The following is a 20,682-nucleotide window of genomic DNA, read 5'->3' on the forward strand; positions in this document are numbered from 1 at the left end:
CTTTTGTAATGGTGATGCACATTTTAACAATTTTGCTTATGTCAACATTAAATAAATTGTGCAGTTCCTACCCTTACATTTCATTCCTATTCCTGAACTCTATTCTGCATGTATCATTACAACTATTTCTATTTACTTCCACAAAATGTGCCTCTTTCTTTTTCTAAAGCTCTCACTTCCAGTTTATCTCCTTTACACTATTCAGTACTTCAGTCGCAGATTGCTTTGGTTTTTATTTTCATTTTCTTGTAATTGCTTTTTATAGCCAATAACATTAAACTTGTGCTTTACCATGTCTGAGCAATTCACATCCTATATGCCAGCTTAAAAGAACAATCTCCTTAGTTACAGCCATTTGCTTCATGACCTCCTTTTTGCGGATATAGAATTGTCTTCTACCACTAATGAAACAGACATCAGCCATTTTGCTATTGGCAGGATGGAGAATATGCAACATGCATTCCTGCCAATGTATGCATAGTGTTAGTACGCAAAGGGTTATGTAAACAATCAGCATGGCTTTATAATGACAAATACCTAGTGTAATGACAATATAAAAAAAAAAAAATAATAATAAAAAAATACTATGATGCTTCTAAGCATTCGACAAAAACTATCCTTGACTATCAAGAATGAAAAGGGCCTAAAATTGCAGCCTAGAAGGACTTTACAGGAAGTAGCAACTTAAACAGAAAAGGCATTGTTTAATTCAGTGGTAAGTTAGCTTTTTAAAGGTTAAGAATGAATCACATTTAGTAACTGAACACCCAGAATTGAAAAGCTCCTTTAGTAGGATAGTCCACGGTGGCACTAACAAAGGTATTTGTTTGAGGTCGAAAAAACAATTCAAGACACTTAATGATAACTATTAAAAACATGCCTTTGTAGATATAAGCAGTAAAATAAAAACATCATTTAAGGACAATCCCTTCTGTACGCACTACATGAAGAACTTCACCCTACACCACACTTACTTAAAAATACCAAGTTCTATACCAGAAGAATGCCAAGTAAAAAAAAGGCTCTACTCAGTTACAGAAAGTGAAAATAACATCAAATATATAACAAAATGTATTGATTTTGGTGAAAAATGCAGAACCAAATGTACAGTTATAATATTGTCATAGCTTATATTGCAAAAATTGAAATACTATATGTACAATATGTAAGGATACAAAGTCCATTACTCAATGCCCATTCCTTACGTTGAAGACACTCTCATAAACCCAGCCACAAACCCTGCAAACGTGCAAGCGCTGTGAGCTACCATAAGCTGGAAGCCTACAAAACCCCATAATAGTCCCTGTGAGTCTGACAGGTGCAGTCCAGCTGTACGATGCCACAAGATGGTAGCCAGTCACCAGCAATATTCTACTAAACCCTAGAATCACTTTCCCTAATCCACCTTGTGCCGTATACCAATGCTCAAATAACCTCTCACACTGTCACAAGTAAATTCTCTAGACAGGTACAGGTTGCTTACAGCTACCATCCATCTTCTTTCAGGTAACCCTTCAAGATGCCATGAGGATTCTACCCCCCCCCTCAAAAAAAAATTCTAAGGGACACAGCGAATTCTCAGTTACATAAGACATTTCAGTCAACACAGCAACACAGCTTTCAAAGAATACCACGAGTTTCTTCCATTTTTAGGACTATGTTTATATTTTTGGCTATTATGAAATTAGCAGGGCTTGAATTTTTGAGTGTAAAGCATAAAAGAGCAGCTGACATTCCGTATACCTTTTCAGAATAGCACCAATCTTCTAATGGAAAAAAAAAACTCAAATTACTCTTGTTATTGTTTTCTCACATGACAGTTTAGACAACTGTATTCTGCTGACTGTAGTCCAGTGTATTCCTTTTATGAACTGAAGCACATCAACAGCCTCTATATACCTTGCAGTTTTAGTCAAGGTGTATTTACATTGATTAATGAGGAAATGGCAAACAAAATCCCAAATGAAAACTCACCCCCAAACAGTACTCCTACATACTGTAAAAAAACTGCAGACATAATGGAATCTGCCTCACCATGCAATCACTGAAGGAGCTGAAGGCCAAACTGAACTCCCGTTTCCCCCTAGTGACTCCCAGCAATCTGCTAGTAAACCAGAAACTCCAAAAGGAGCTGACTAAAACACAAACTAGACATTGAGGTACCCTGACCATGAGCCCTTTGCAATATTGTTCTTATACCTTAAAAATCAACCGGTTTGCCCCCGTCCCATGATTAGCATGAAATTCATGGATGCACAGTCCATTCTAAGCCTTTAGAAAAAAACTTAACATAAATCCTAATTAATGTTATGATTAAAAGGAGAATGCCCCAGCAAAATCCAGATGTTCTGAGAAAATCTGTGCATTACGGAGGTACCGATGACTCCAAAAGACTCCTAGCCTTCCCCTTGCAGCTGTTACTGCTTAAAGAGCATGTGCAACACTGAACTGTTGCTGGCCTCATATATCTGGGGTCAAAAATACACATTTCCCCTGATTCCCTGACAAGCCAAAATAGCTTAAATAACTCCATGAACTACCAGCTGCCATTACAGTGGGACAAAGCATTTCAGGAGTTTAGTGACCGACATACCACTGCCTGCTATACTACCATTATCCTCCTCCCTTATTTTTTTTTTTTTTTTTTGGTGAAGTGTTGACCATGGAAAGGCATAACTTCTTGCATAACTTCTTGCAAAGTTGTTCCTGAGGAATTCTGCCCCACCATGCATGACCATCAACCATTACTCAAGGGTGCTTCATATAATACCCAATAAGAAAATACTGTTCCACCATACTCACCTCATTCTTTGCAGCAATACTAACCCAAGACCTACCTGACCAGCAAGGTTCTTATAGGTCGTCATGGACATAATCCTGCTCTGTAGCAAGTTCATACCAAAAATGTGACTCCTACCTCAGTTACACTGAGAATCCCTTCCCCTTATTCTCCTAGTTTCTGCTGTTCTATGTATCTAACCCCACTTGAAGCTGTCCCAGGACAAAATGGTCTGCTCCAAACCTCATTTACTCCTTCCCTGTTCTGATAAGCTCACCTTTTTTTCTCTTCTGTACTATTCTAAAAAAATAAGTCTACTCCTGTACTTCCATTCATGGCTCTTTCTCCTCTGATTCTCTTCCTTGCCATCTTCTTCAGCTCTTGTCTTCCTCACTTTCATCTTATCTTCACATTATGATCATCACGTTGTTGAGCCCTTTCTTCATGCTCCATTTCTGTAATACTCAATGTTTATAATTTACAAATGTCAACTATCTGCTTCCTATTGTCCTGGCCCCCTTACATTCTTCTCTACTTGTCTGTTTGTTTTCCATAAAGATATATAATTTCTTCCCACATCCTACTTTCACCTCCTTTTAAAGCCTTACTGGAATGTTTACAAATGCAAGTCTACATTTGTCCTCTAAAACACACCTACTTCAGTACTTCATCCTGAACTCTACCCCCCCTCATTCAACTCTTCTTAATCCATCATCAAATGACATTGATTTATAGTTCACAAAAAATAAAGTTCTGCTTTTATGAGATGAAATCTGGGAATTATACCTGGGATTTGGAAAATATAATTTATTTTCTTCACTGTGATTTGATTTTAATTTTCTAGTGCATCCGTATATTTTCAAAACAAAAGCAGAGTCTGTGTACAGAACGCTCATTACCATGAGTTGACAGCAATATCAGTAAATATAAGAACTAGATGTCATAGTGAATGGATGCCCTGGTGTAAAAAATCAAATTCTACGAATATCATTTATAAAGCTCAGAAAATCTAAATGTATGATTTAACAATATGCTTCCAAGAAAATGGAAAATGATGGTCCTTGTCCATTGTCCCCTATATTCCTACACACACACACACACACACACACACACACACACACACACACACACACACACACACACACACTAGCCACAAGCGGCATAGTGAATTTCTTCTCCATATGTCATCATTTCCAGCCTCTGACCATAGTGGTTCAGTCTGTCTGTAGCTGTCACAGTGCCTATTACCCTGAATATTTCCTTAGCCAAATCATCCAACAAAAAGCATCTCTTCTTGTCAGGCTTTGTAATGAAGTTCCACTTGGTAAACAAAGCGCTGTTTCTTTAATAGTAAGTTTATTGATGAATAGCTGTGATTGCTGAAAAAATAAAAATGACTGAAGTCATTATTCAGAGTCTTGCATGAGCAGATAGTTTGTGGGAAAAGGCAGATGTGGAAGAGTGGATGAATATTACTTAGTACAAAGGTGAATGGTTCTAAATATATCAAGTTTAAGAATGGAAATAGCCCTGAGTGTAATTGATATAGAAAAATAACTGACTTAGAATCTTAGGAAAACACAGAGAAAAAAAAAAAAACATAAAGAATTCTGATTTGAGGGATTTTTTTTTTTTTTTATTTATTTGTAACAATGCAGAATCATGCCATTGAGCTGCTTTGATGTATCTTGTCTGGTTAGCTAAGAAGAGCTGCAAAGAAAATGTAATTATCGAAAAATCTACAGAGAAAACGTAATTATGGAAATATCAGGCCATATTAACAGATATAGCAAAATGACAAGTGAGCTTGATGACACATAAGAAGATGGTGCAAGCCTCACTGGACTGGTAAGTTAGAAAATGAGCCAGAAACATGAGAAAACAGGAAGACAAAATGGTTTTCACAGCATGATACCCCTCAGTAGCTCAGCTGATGTTAGAAGAAGGCAAAAATGAGAACTGACATTACCTGAGAGATCATTGGTTTTGATAGGAAACAAAAGGCACAGATGGGCAAGACTTCAAGAAAAAATACAGGGAAAGAATTACTTGTGTTACTAGTAAAAAATCATGTAAAGTACAGAGACTACAAAAATGAATCAACAGTGAAAAAGCTGCATGATTGACATATATCTCTATCAATCTATCTATATATCCATATGTAAATGAGTGTAGTCATATTGAGTGGATCACTTTTCACTGAATAACCAAACACTAAACAAATCTGACTGATAACACCCTAAACAAAATGAAACTTGACTGAACACTTTTATTACATTGTACCTTGAAAATGTGTTCTATCTCCCATGTGGAAAAAAGCCCCCACTACCCCTTATTTAAATAGGCTTAGCCACATTCACAAATGCGGTGAATAACTGCTGCAACACATTTCTTAGAAAACTTCCCATGCTAAGTGCTTATCCTCTTATCACCACCCTTACTTAGCATTTCTACCTCCACCATCAAAGTCACACAACTGATGAGAAAAGAGAAAACAATCGGACACAGGGTGTGACACCGTGCACTGGCCCAGTAATCAAGGAGCCTCAGTTCTCACCACTAACACCAGTGAGGGGTGTCCACACTGGGAAGGATAACAAGTGCACACACAGTAAAGTACAATTTCCCTTAAGAGATCACAGTCAGTCTGGGGCTGGTTTCTCCATTGCTGTCCAGATCCCCAATAATACTCCCCACTGGCAGAGATATAGAGTACAGATCTCAGCCTAGTGGTCGTGCTAAAACATCCTGCACCCTCTCTGTCCAACCAGTGCTTTGAGTCCCTGCCCAAGTAGCTGACACATACACGTACTTTAAGATTTGATTTAGACAAACACAAACACTCCTGGGGAAGGCTGGCACAGGTTCTCCAGCTGTGCCTCCATTCTGCCAGGCTATAAGGTAGTAACCACTGACACCAACCATTAATATCAGCTACTATAAGGCCCTTCCGAAAAAGTGACCAATCTCACTGTGTAATATTACTGTTACCCAAATAGTAAGAGTGACCCAGGGCTAAAGCTATTGGAGTGGCTTTGTACATTATCACTATATACATGCAATGTACTCTAGAGGTTAAATTATCTGTACACAAAACAGCCACAGTTGAAAGGTTTAAAAATATTTAATAATGAATAATAAAAACACAAGACAATACTTCTTACTACACAGTGCTAGTCAAGAGTTCAGACATCACAGGATAATGCTTAAAATTATACTGTAGAATAGTTCTGACATAAATATAGAAAACAGCTAGACTAAACTTACTATTTTCTTTCTTTTCTTAAGAGCAATTACAATTCTAAAAAAAACTTGCATATAGAGCAAACACAGAGTACTGGTGAGTAATATAGTGGGCTTCAAGACTGTGATAGTAAACTATATGCACATATATATATATATATATATATATATATATATATATATATCCATATCTATATCTATATATAATATGTATAATCAATACTAAATAATGAACGCCCAAAATCCCAATGCTTAAAACACAGAGACCACCTGCCCGAAACCCCAATATATATATATATATATATATACACACACACATAAACACAAACATATACATGTGTGTGTGCATAGATATATATATATATATATATATATATATATATATATATATATATTTGTATTGTAAGAAAGAAAATAACTTTTTAGATTCTATCAAAAAATGAAAGCTCATTTTCTAGAAAGGATTTAAAGAAGACATGGCATCCACTCCTAAATTCAAATAATAAAAAGATCATTTTTAAATATACTACTATGAAAGTATCATTATGCATGTCACTGTAAAATGATTGCTGTGCCTCATGTGTGCCAAAGTATCTGACAGAAAAGTCTCTGATTTGATGTACAAATGGTAACCTAGCTTAACCTATGTGTAAGGGAGAAATGTTCAGTTGGAAAGTAAGATACTAAGATAACAGTGGCACTACATCATGAGAGGGACTTAATGATAGGTTAAGAAATATCAGATAGATACATACGAAACAGAGGATGAATGATAGAAAAAAGAAATTGCTATGCAAGGCCTTAGACTAGATGTGGCTTGAAAAGTGCATTGGTGTATATCCTTATGTATCTTATATATACATATATATATATATATATATATATATATATATATATATATATATATATATATATATATATATTATTCATGAGATTCAGAGTGAAAACTGCTATAAAAAGCTTATAAACAGAACAAGGAGACTGCATGTAAGAAAGATGATAGCATTAGGAAATTAGGAAGCACCAGTTTAACTTTATGAATTAGGAGTATGTGAACTGATAGTGGTATAAATTACACATCTATTATAAAAAGAAGTTGAGGATATCAGCAGAAAATAAATTATTGCTTGTATTTTATCTGATCAAGTCAGTTGAAGGAAGCAGTATCTTGTCATTTTGCATAGTTTTGCTACTGATCTATGAAGATTAGGAAAATAATAATAGATACCTCACATTATAGTAGAGTTTGTATTGCTTGTTTAATGCAAAACTAGATGCAAAACTGAGAGTCTATACAGAAACAAGTGGAATGGTGGTATGTAAATAAAAAGTATCGGTATGTAATCAAGCAGGAGTAGTGGAAGCAAGTAAAGACACCGAGGAAGATGGAAGAGAAAATACAAGGACACTAAATAAGGTTGATAAAAGCAGTGTATACATCTATATCTATCAATAGATATATAGATATATAGATATATAGATAGATGGATAGATAGATAGATAGATAGATAGATAGATAGATAGATAGATAGATAGATAGATAGATAGAAAGATACAGCTGATGAAAAATATTCTGTGACTTATTGCTGATCAAATATAATGTGAAGAGACTGCCAGATCTGAAGAAAATCTGCATTATATACTGTATGGCTTCCTCTCCTGATCTGAATACTTTCAACAACTGCATTTAACATTGCATAGACATTGAATAAATATAGACTTTAGTCAGATGAAAAAATCATTTTTAATCAAACCTTAAGTCAGTGTTCCATAGACGCTCTTGTTTTACATGTGACCCATAAAAATACTAGCAAACAACATCCATAGCTATGGATATCTTTTCCTCAAGAAGAATAGCTTGGCAGATATTTTTTCTTCTTTCTTTTTTTAACAGTGCATGAGCATCTGACTCTTACTTATAAACTCATTTTATTTTGAAAGTAAACAAGATGAAAATGACAGACTTTGTAGAGTTATGAGTGGAGTTCTAAGAAAAGCAAGACTAGTGGGTAAAACTGCCTTCCAGTTTATAGCCTGCTACAGACCACCCTCCCAAACACAGGAACCCCACTTGGCCTTCCTGAGAATACTGGAAAATATGAAGGTCTCTCCAAACACCATTATATTGGGCGACTTCAACTACCCAAACATAGACTGGGAGCATTACTCTAGTTCCAACACCCTAGCCCAAAGGTTCCTAGAATTTCTAAACTCAAATGCTATGGAACAACTTGTTACCACTCCCACAAGAGGGGAAAACATACTGGACCTGATCATCACCAACATGAGGACACTATGCTCCAGACCAGAAGTGTATCCCTCACTGGTAAGATCAGACCATAAACTAATCTCACTGGATATTCACATCCCGACACCACACCCTGCCCAGAAAACCACAGTGAAAAACTTCTCTAAAGCAAATTTCACACGCCTCAAAACCGAGGCGAAATCCTTCAAAGCCCCCGGGCCTGTGAAAAATATGGCCCAGACCACAGAATCCTTTATAAATGCATTCTATGAACACCTTCAGGAATAAATGGATCATGCAATCCCAAATAAAACCAAGACCCAATCCTCCAAAGGCAGACGTCCTGTCTGGTGGACCCCAGCCATAAACAAACTATACAATAGAAGGAGGAAGCTACTACATGATAGAGCAAAATCCCAAAAAGGGAAGGCATCTCTGATCAGTATTAGCAAAAAACTACGGGCACTCATAAAATCGTCTAAGGCCAGCTTCGAGAGAAAAATTGCACAGGACACTAAGGATAATCACAAGGCTTTCTTTAGTTATGTTAGGAACCTGGGTGGGAATTCCCAGATATGCTCAGAATTAGTCCAAAATGACAAAAAATACACCGAGCCCACAGACATTGCCAACATCCTAGCTGACAAGTTCAGTGCAAACTTCTCCCCCCTCTCCCCACCAAAAGGGCAAATATCTATCCCAACAGAGTGCTGCCCCCCTGACATCTCAGATGCTCAGGTAAGAGCCGCCCTCTCCAAAGCAAAAAACACAGCATCAATGGGACCAGATGGTGTCCCGGGCTGCGTCCTACATGAACTCCAAGAAGAGCTAAACCCAAACATAAAACTACTGTTCAATCTTAGCCTTACTACAGGATATGTACCCAAAGAGTGGCGTACAGCAACAGTGGTCCCTCTCCACAAAGGTGGTGCCTCAACGGATCCTGGAAACTATCACCCCATAAGCATGACTAGCTTGGTCTGCAAAGCTATGGAAAGGATCATCATGGACCTCATAAATAAAGATATTGGGGACCTACAGACACTGGATCCTACCCAGTTTGGCTTTGTTAAGGGCAGATCCTGCCTATTAAACCTGGTCGATTTCTTTGAAACAGTCACCAAGGCCATTGATGAGGGGAAGGTGGTCCACAAAGCCTACCTGGACATCGCAAAAGCCTTCGATACAATACCCCACTCGGGCATTATAGATAAGCTCACCAGCTTAAATATAAACCCCTATGTCACTAGATGGGTTGCAAACTGGCTCAAGGACAGAACCCACATGGTTAGAATTGCTGGAGCCATGTCAGACTCCAAACCAGTTACAAGTGGCGTCCCACAAGGCTCAGTCCTGGGACCTCTCTTGTTCGGTATATATTTCTCGGCGGTACAGGCCAACACGGAAGGACTGTGGCTGACCAAGTTCACAGATGACTGCAAACTGGGCGCCATGATCAACTCTCCAGCCGACACAAGCATCCTCCAAAAGGGCCTCATAGAAACAGACAACTGGTGCAAGAGCCATGGCCTCAAGCTAAATGCCAAAAAGTGTATAGTCATCCCCTTTGGCAAAAACAAAGTGCCCACAAATTACCACATAGGTGGTAATCCATTAAGTACAGAAGAGGTCATTAGGGACCTGGGGACCCAAGTTGATAGCAATCTCTCATTTGACAACCACGTGGCCAAAGTGGTTAGAAAAACATTTTATATAGCCCACTTAATCAGGAAGGGATTCACATCTAGATCAGGGGAGGTCATCATACCTCTTTACTCATCCCTCATCAGGCCCATAATTGAGTACAATGCCCCTTTTGGGATGTACCTTACCAGACACCTGCAGCAACTGGAAAGACCCCAAAAGTACCTCACCAAGAGGATCAAAGGGCTCAAACAGATGCCATATGCTGCCCGGTTAAAGAAACTCCAGCTCTACTCAGTGGCATACTGCCTGCTCAGAGGCGATCTGTGCCTGACGTATAAAGCCATGTCCAACCCGGAATTAATGGACATGCTGCACCTCAGAAAATCAAAATCCCTATCGAGCTCGCTCGAGAGACTTGAACCTCAGCACTGAAATAAATAGGACATGCTGGAGGGACAGATTCATAACCCAGAGGCTCCCTTCACTCTGGAATAAAATCCCAGTCCAGGTTAGGCAGAGTCCCACATTGACTCTCTTCAAGAGGAATCTTGATGAGTGGATGGGAGATCGTAGGTTTACCCCGGCTATCACTTCTGTGTCACTGTTAGACAGAGGCACAGTATACTAACCTCAAAAAAAGGCATAGCAAAATTAATTTAAAATGGGTGGCGAAAGCCAAACACACTCTGGCTAGGCTTATAAATGCCCTAGGGCAGATAGCCTAGTATGAACCTATGAACCTATGAACCTATGAACACTTGCAGAAATGGTATGTGTTTGGGCAGGAGCAAACACTTTCACTTTTCAGTATACAATACTGCACAATGCATAAGTATGTACTTATTATCATAAAAAAATATATATATTAACTTAGAGATCACACAATAATTGCATATACTAACTCTGAGATGACACTATAGTTATATATACTAATTCAGAGATCAGAATATAATTATATAAATCAGCTTAGAGATCAGATAATAATTATAAATACTAACTAGGAGATACTCAATAATTATATATACTATCTCAGAGATCACACAATAACTATATATACTAATTCAGAGATCACACAATAATTATGTATTCTAACTCAAGAGATCACACAATAATTATATATATTAACTCTGAGATCACATAATAATTATATACTAACTCAGAGATCTCACAATAATTATATATACTAACTCAGAGATCACACAATAATTATATATATTAACTCAGGGATCACAGAATAATTATATATACTAACTCAGAGATCACACAATAATTATATATACAAAGTCAGAGATCACACAATAATTACATATACTAACTCAGAGATCACAAAATAATTATATATACTAACTCAGAGATCATACAATAAATATATATATACTTACTCAGAGATCACACAATAATTATATATAGTAACTCAAAGATCACACAATAATTATATATACTAACTCAGAGATCAAACAATAATTATATATATATCAACTCAAAGATCACACAATAATTATATATACTAAATCAGAGATCACACAATATTTAGATATATATATATATATATATATATATATATATATATATATAGAGAGAGAGAGAGAGAGAGAGTAACTCAGAGATCACACAATATATATGTTTGTGTATATATATATACATATATATATATATATATATATATATATATATATATATATATATATATATGTATAACTCAGACATCACACAATAATTATATATATTAACTCAGATATCACAAAATAATTATATGTGCTAACTCAGAGATCACACTATATATATATATATATATATATATATATATATATATAAAATAACTCAGACATCACACAATAATTATATATACAAACTCAGAGATCACACATTAATTACATATACTAACTCAGAGATCACACAATAATTATATATACTAACTCAGAGATCATACAATAAATATATATACTAATTCAGAGATCACACAATAATTATATATAGTAACTCGAAGATCACACAATAGTTATATATACTAACTCAGAGATCAAACAATAGTTATATATATATATCAACTCAAAGATCACACAGTAATTATATATACTAACTCAGATATCACACATCTATATATATAGGTTCATAGGTTCATAGGTTCATACTAGGCTATCTGCCCGAGGGCATTTACAAGCCTAGCCCATAGTTTTGTGGCTTACGCCACCCCTTTAGTATGGGGAACTATACCCATTATTTTGCTGTGCCTCTGTTGAGCAGTGATATATATATATGATATAATGATATAATATATATATAGTAACTCAGAGATCACACAATATATAGATCACACAATAATTATATATAACTCAGAGATCACAAAATAATTATATATACTAACTCAGAGATCACACAATATATATAAATATATATATATATATATATATATATATATATATATATATATAATAATTCAGACATCACACAATAATTATATTTATTAACTCAGAGGTCAGACAATAATTATGAATATTAACTCAAAGATCACACAATTATTCCACATACTAACTCAGAGATCACACAATAGTTACATATACTAACTTAGAGATAACACTGTAATTACATATACTAACTCAGAGATCACACAATAATTGTATATACTAAATCAGAGATCATACTATAATTACTTACACTAACTCAGAGATCACACAATAATTATATATACTAACTCGGAGATCACAAAATAATTATATATACTAACTCAGGGATTAAACAATAATTATATATATATTAACTCAAAGATGACACAATAATTATATATACTAACTCAGAGATCACACTATATACATATATATATATATATCTATATATATATATATATATATATATATATATATATATATATTTAAAACTCAGAGAACACACAATAATTATATATATATATATATATATATATATATATATATATATATATATTAACTCAGAGATCACACAATAATTAAATATACTAATTATATATGCTAACTCAGAGATCACACAATATATAGTTATAATAGCTCAGAGATCATGCAATAATTATATATATTAACTCAAAGATCACACAATAATTATATATACTTTCAGAGCTCCCACAATGTGTGTATATATATATATATATATATATATATATATATATATATATATATATATATATATATATATATATAAAATAACGCAGAGATCACACAATAATTACATATGCTAATTCAGAGATCATGCAATAATTATATATAATAACTCAGACATCACACAATAATTACATATAATATCTCAGAGATCACACAATAATTATATATACTAACTCAGAGATCACAGAATAATTAGATATACTAACTCAGAGATCACACTTTAATTATATATACTAACTCAGGGATCACACTATAATTATATATACTAACTCAGAGATCACACTATAATTATATATATTAACTCAAGGATCACAGAATAATTATATATACTAACTCAGATATCACACAATAATTATATATACAAACTCAGAGATCACACAATAATTACATATGCTAACTCAAAGATCACACACTATATATATATATATATATATATATATATATATATATATACTAACTCAGAGATCACACAATAATTATATATAATAACTCAAAGATCACACAATAATTATATATACTAACTCAGAGATCAAACAATAATTATATATATATCAACTCAAAGATCACACAATAATTATATATACCAACTCAGAGATCACACAATATTTATATATATATATATATATATATATATATATATATATATAGTAACTCAGAAATCACACACTATATATATATATATATATATATATATATATATATATATATATATATAAAACTCAGAGATCACACACTATATATATTAAATCAGAGATCACAAAATAATTATATATACTAACTCAGAGATCACACAATAGATATATATATATATATATATATATATATATATATATATATATATATAGTAACTCAGAAATCACACAATATATATATATATATAAAACTCAGAGTTCACACAATAATTATATATATTAAATCAGAGATCACAAAATAATTATATATAATAACTCAGACATCACACAATAATTATATATATTAACTCAGAGGTCACACAATAATTATATATATTAACTCAAAATTCACACAATAATTGCACATACTAACTCAAAGATCACACAATAGTTACATATACTAACTCAGAGATCACACTATAATTATATATACTAACTCAGAGATCACACTATAATTACATACACCAACTCAGAGATCACACTGTAATTACATATACTAACTCAGAAATCACACTATATTACATATACTAACTCATAGGTCACACAATAATTATGTATACTAACACAGAGATCACACAATAATTATATATACTAACTCAGAGATAACACAATAATTACAAATACTAACTCAGAGATCACACAATAATTATATATACTAACTCAGAGATCACAGTATAATTACATATACTAACTCAGAGATCACACAATAATTGTATATACTAAATCAGAGATCACACTATGATTACATATACTAACTCAGACATCAGACGATAATTATATATATTAACTCGGAGATCACAAAATAATTATATATACTAACTCAGGGATCAAACAATAATTATATATATATTAACTCAAAGATGACACAATAATTATATATACTAACTCAGAGATCACACAAGATATATATATATACATATATATATATATATATATATATATATATATATATATATATAAAATAATGCAGAGATCTCACAATAATTACATATGCTAACTCAGAGATCACGCAGTAATTATATATAATAACTCAGACATCACACAATAATTACATATAATAACTCAGAGATCACACAATAATTACATATACTAACTCAGAGATCACACTATAATTATATATACTAACTCAGAGATCACACAGTAATTACATATACTAACTCAGAGATCACACAATATTTACATATACTAACTCAGAGATCCCACTTTAATTATATATACTAACTCAGTGATCACACTATAATTGTATATACTAACTCAGAGATCACACAATAATTATATATACTAACTCAGAGATCACACAATAATTACATATACTAACTCAGAGATCACACAATAATTATACATACTGCTCAGAAATCACACAATAATTGCGTATACTAACTCTGAGCTCACACGTTAATTATATGTACTAACTCAGAGATCTCACAATAATTATATATACTAACTCAGAGATCATAGAATAATGATATATATATATATACTAACTCAGAGATTAGACAGTTCTCAGGTGATGGGGCAAATTCCCCATAACTGGATTGTTAACCAATGCATGTTTACACAACAGATGTCATCATTTAGGAGTTCTAACTAAAGATGCAGATCTCATCATGTTCTCTGATTCATTCTGAAATAACCTCATTTTCAAATAAAGGAAAATGAGGCATTACTACTTGCATTTTCTGCAGTGGTACTTTTCTTGAAACACTCCAAATTGATAAGATGACAAAATTTAAAAATACCTGATGAAAGTAGTCAGAGAACTGAACTTGAAAGAAAACATCTTTAATTAATCATAATATCTTTTTTTTATTTTCTGTTATCCTAGGCCTTTATTGACCTGAATTTGCCTATTTACAGACTTAAAAAGAAAAAAAAGAAAAAAGTCATGGGCATTCAGAACTGTCATATAGCTGAAACACCTGATGGCCTTAAGGGGTCATTTGCATATATCCCATTATCCTATTTTACAAGAGGTTTTAAGGATCACACAGTGAAAATACTAGATTGGTTAGGATTTTCTTGTATTTCTTCAAACATACAGCAAGTAAATTTGAAAAATAACAATGAGGGCTATTGGCAAGACTGACTAGCCAAATAAAATATATAGTTCATCTCTGATTTTGTATCAATATACTTAATACAAGCTGAATAGAATTTAAACAGACCAAAAACACACCAATAACACAGGTAGGTAGAAGCGCATTATGTTTTTTATCAATTTCCCAATTTATTTGTGTTTTTTATCAGATCAATAGCATAGTGCAGCTAGAAATATGAACCAATAGCATTGGAAGATAGAAGCCCACTGATGTCTTTCTATTCATATGCTGCAGTATTCATGACATAAGGTAGTCCACCTCCGGCTGACTCGTACGTCCGGCCAGTATCCAAAAGTCTACATGCTACTGTGAGGTATGTGCTACGCTGCACAACATCATCCATTTGTCAGCCATAAAGAGACATTGGGTATAAAGCGGACGTAAGCAAACACCTATCTCAGAACTTTTTACTGCCTCTTCGATCTCCTGCTTTAGATGTTCACTCACTAGAACAGTTGTGTACCAGTTATAGATAAGTACCACTTTGAGTTTTTTCTTCTTAGATTTTTTTGCTGCTGCTTGATTGTTGGGTTTCATGTCATGAATGGCAAGTGTGAGTGTGGAAGGCAGATTCCACATAAAGATGCCCACAATCTTTGCTTTTCTGTCTAGGGCCAGACCACGATCATACCAAGTGCACTATTTGCAAGTTCTTCATTCCTAAGACCCTCAGGAGTCATTTGGAAACTCTTAAACTCTATTTAGAGAACCAGTGCCTTAAGTGCCTAGCACAGGAGATGGAGGTGATGTCTGGTCATTTGGATGAGTCCTTATCAAAATAGGCCAAGAAATTGCAGCCTGAGCCTTCAGCTGCACCCTCTCTTCCAGTTGTTTCTCCTGTGGCCAATATAGGCCCAGAGGCCATGCTGGAGGTGGTGGATGCACTTTCAGCAGGTACCACAGGAAAAGCCCCAAAGGAGTCCACTGGCATGTTGGCGAGGGAAGTGCAGGCATCCGATCCAGGCAAAAAGGGGGAACCCAGGGCTAATTATCTCTGAAGGCCCTCATGGCATCACACAAATCACTGTGCATGCAGGTATGCTTACAGATATCATCGAATGTAGGCCATTGTTGGGTCCTTCCACCATTCATCACATGGAAACCCCTAAATAGAAGAAGGCCAAAACAAAACATCTTTCTCCTTCTCCATCACAGCAGTCTCCTGATTGGTAAGCTTTTTCACAAAGCCTGTTTAGAGCCTTTATGGCCATTCATCACTGATGAAAATGTGCTTAGAAATATTTATAATAAGAGGCTATTGATATAGTGCAACTGATACTGTAAAGAGATAAGACTTCAAGAAAGATACATTAACACCTAATCTAAGACGAATTTCATACCTCCTGACACATGCATATTTTCTGTTGGGTTCACTACAGGTGTGCACATCCCAGACACTCAAAAATTACTACCTGCAAGCCAGGTACCTGACCTTGTAGATCAGCAATGCTGCTGCTCATGCTGAAACTTGAATATGAGGTCACACAGACAGCTGTGGAGAGGGAGTTCTGCTCATGCCCAAAACTTGAATATGAGGTCACACAGACAGCTGTGGAGAGGGAGTTCTGCTCATGCCCAAAACTTGAATATGAGATCACACAAACAGGTGTGGGGAGGGAGTTTTAGTAATAGGGAATGAGGGTGATATTTTAGTGTTAGGAAACAGGAAGGGTGATTTAAGTTAAGGAAGAGATTGGGGAACTTAACTTTAGGTTATGGGGTTGGCGTCTTATGTTTAAGGAGGAGTCAGAATGGAGTTTTTTTGGTTAAGGAGTGAATGGAGAAATTATGTGGCGTGTTGGAGTTTTAGATTTTGATAGCAATCGGGGACTTTAAAGTTGGGGGGTGGAGGTTTAGGGTAAAGAATTTAGGAGTTGGGAAATGAGTAATAGTTTTAGGATTAGGATTTAATTTCTGGTAAGGCTATGTAGTTTATAGGCTCAGCTATTGGGAGGGCTATTTAGAAACAGATGGCTTGGCTACTGGGAGTTAGAGCACTTGCTTTTTTTGAGCAAGTGGCATAGAGCAGGTGTACTGTGTACTTCTAGCAATTGACCCCCTGTAGTAGACCCTTTCCTTATGGACAATTTTCACCTCAGATAATTTCATTAGAATGTAATTTTGCACCCAGTCTGTAAACAAATCAATAGATTTCAACAGCTGTAAAAGTTACAGACAGAATTAATATGTAACCACTTCAGCACATACTCCTCTTTGCAATGGTGATATTAATATGTCAGATATCATTTTCATTTTATACTGAACAATTAATTAGATATTACATACATTTTATCACAAATATGCAAATTATGCCCAAAAATCAACATGACATCTGATTATTGGAAAAGTGAGCTATCATCTTTTGTAAAGCAATTTATTTGATGTCACTTTATTTTTGAGATATTTGCATAATTCTAATTTTTATGCATATTTTCATATTTAATGACACATGCATATAAACATCTGCATCAGCATCTTTTGGTTCAAGTTAAATATAATGTGGCATATATCTGTAATATTTCTGGAAAATGCTGAGTAGTCAGTTTATTTAAGGAGTAATTCCCAACCTCTTTTCTACCTGAGCATGCAAAAATGCTGTACAAAAATGCATTCAGGTAGACAATTTATTTGTTTATGTATTTATTTATTTATTTCCCAGGTAGAGCAGTGATCTCTATAGATCTTTTTCAGACTCAGCCCGGTAGTGATGTCTGTTTAAATGACTTGTTCAGAGTCACACAGTTAGGAAATGGGCGCTGAAAGAATCAAACCTTGCACCAATGGATCACAGAAAACAGTTCTGAGACATTTAACAAAATAAGCAATGCCTGAAATATTTACCAAACTAGATAGTTATGTATATATGCATATTTTATTACTAAGCAAGTATAAATATCTGCCGACTGGTATTAGGCAGACAGTAAGCATCAGTGAAAACTTTTGCAACATTATGTAGTTTTAATTTGATACTATAAATTACTATATATTCTCTATCTAGGTCAAGTTATTACCAGAAATAATAATATAACATATATATTTATAACTTGGCATAAAAATGAAATCACAAACTCTTACTTGCAGATCACACCATTTGGTGTGCTGTGCTCTGAGAAGCTTTCATTTGATACCATGAACTACTATATAGAATCGTTCAGGGTAAAGTTATTATTACCAGAACTATTAATATAGCACCTATTCAAAATTGGGTAATTGTCAGTATATATATATATATATATATATATATATATATATATATATATATATATATATCAGACTTTCTCACTTAGCGACCACCTTATGGATTCAGCAGATAAATGTAAAATGCTGTTCTACAGTGATACTATGTGGGCACTGCCCAAGATATTTACATAATAAATTCAAGTATGCATTGATATCAAATCTGTTGATAAATATCTACAAGATGTTTGTAGTTAGGTACTTGGCAACTGTGAGCAGTTTTCCATAGTTGTATAAGCTTTCATTTGATGCAATATCACATAATGTCCCTTTAGGTCAGACTAGTAATACACTCATTGGTACTCCACATGTTCATAATTTTGAATTAAAATAAATTAAATATCTTATATAATGGAAATGTAATTATAGTTTAGGGCATTCCTGAACTTTTGTGCTCACTAGTCCTATAAGATGCTGTCTCACAATGTTTCCAAGAAGACACTGCCTAACATTTATATAGTTTTTTACTTGTCAGTTGCTAATTGGGTTGGTTCACTGGTCCAGTGACTCCTTCCAGGCATGGCCTAATCCATGAGCCTTCAACATACAACAAATAGTAAAACTCCAAGTATAGAAAGAAAGAATACATTTATGGAAATGAGATTGAATTAAACAATACACATTTCTGAAATGTATATGTATAGTCAGGAAAAGACTAGTGTACTGCAGCAATTTCTTTACTATAGCAAATCTTACAAACATTAACATGATGGACACAGATTAGAATTAAACACAAAAGTGAAATCAGAAGGAAGCTAATATCCACATTGTGTCTTATGTTTGCATTATTCTTCAAGGTTTGCAGAAGCAATCTCGTTTAGTTACCAGAAAAAGACTTTTCTTTTTTAAGCACTTATTGAATGACTGTCAATTTTTGAATTGTCTAAGCGAGTCAATAAATGACTTCCAAACAGCAGGGGCAAATTTGCTAATTGATTTGTCTGCAATTTTGAAAGAAATGGGGAAAATTTGCTAACTGATTTTTCTGCCGTTTTGAAAGAACTTTAATATGGTACACTTTCACAATATATTCAGCACTTTATGTTGGTCCAAAGCCTTTCCTAACCTCTGTGCTGAGCTGAGCTGGGAAATGATGTTCACAAATTCTTCAAAATGGCTACTGCCTAAGGACAGAGAGAGCTTTATCTGTCCTGCATGCTGTAACAAAAGTAACGCTTTTTTAAATTAACTCTAACAAATAAGTCAAAAAATGACCTGAAACAATAACTTACAAACGTTTGTTGACTAAATGTGCAGCAGCAACAAACTTGCCATTTTAGGTCAAAACACTGACATAGCTATAATACAACAGGGCATTTTACTTTTGCTTATAACAAATCAATTCACCAGATACATACAATGTACATACCTTCTCTAAAATACAGTCTGCTCTTTGTTTATACATATCACAGGGGTATCCATAAAACCCACAAAAGGCAGAAACACATTTATCCCACTGCACACTGCAGTTCTTTACTGCCAGATACATAAATGACGACCCACAGTAATGCCTTCTGCATGCAAACACAGAGATTTGACAACCAGTTGTAGACACTTTATTGACTATGTACACTTCACATGACACCCCTTTATTTCAACCCTTGATTTTTCTATCTGTTTGGAATTT

This window comes from Protopterus annectens, chromosome 6.part0 (assembly GCF_019279795.1).
Source record: "Protopterus annectens isolate FY-2018-M chromosome 6.part0, PAN1.0, whole genome shotgun sequence".
Lineage (NCBI taxonomy): Eukaryota > Metazoa > Chordata > Ceratodontiformes > Protopteridae > Protopterus > Protopterus annectens.